This window comes from Mustela nivalis (assembly GCF_964662115.1).
Source record: "Mustela nivalis genome assembly, chromosome: 9".
Taxonomy (NCBI): Eukaryota; Metazoa; Chordata; class Mammalia; order Carnivora; family Mustelidae; genus Mustela; species Mustela nivalis.
The window spans coordinates 27,712,942-27,713,156 of record NC_139028.1 but is presented as its reverse complement, the minus strand read 5'-3'; positions in this window follow the sequence as shown (position 1 = coordinate 27,713,156).

Genomic DNA, 215 nt, shown 5'->3' with positions numbered 1-215 from the left:
GCCTTGAGCCAGACAGGACCCCACCACTCCCTCCTCGCATCGAGACTGGGGACAATCTTGCAGCCGTTCCTGCTGTCCCTTCTGGGGGCCAGCAGCCAGGTAGCAGGGAAGGAGCCCAGAATTCTAGCCTCCAGCCCGAAGATTTCCAGGGTGTTTCCACCTATAGAAATAAGATACTGTGTTGGGGCGCCTGGGTGGCTCAGTCGGTTAAGCCT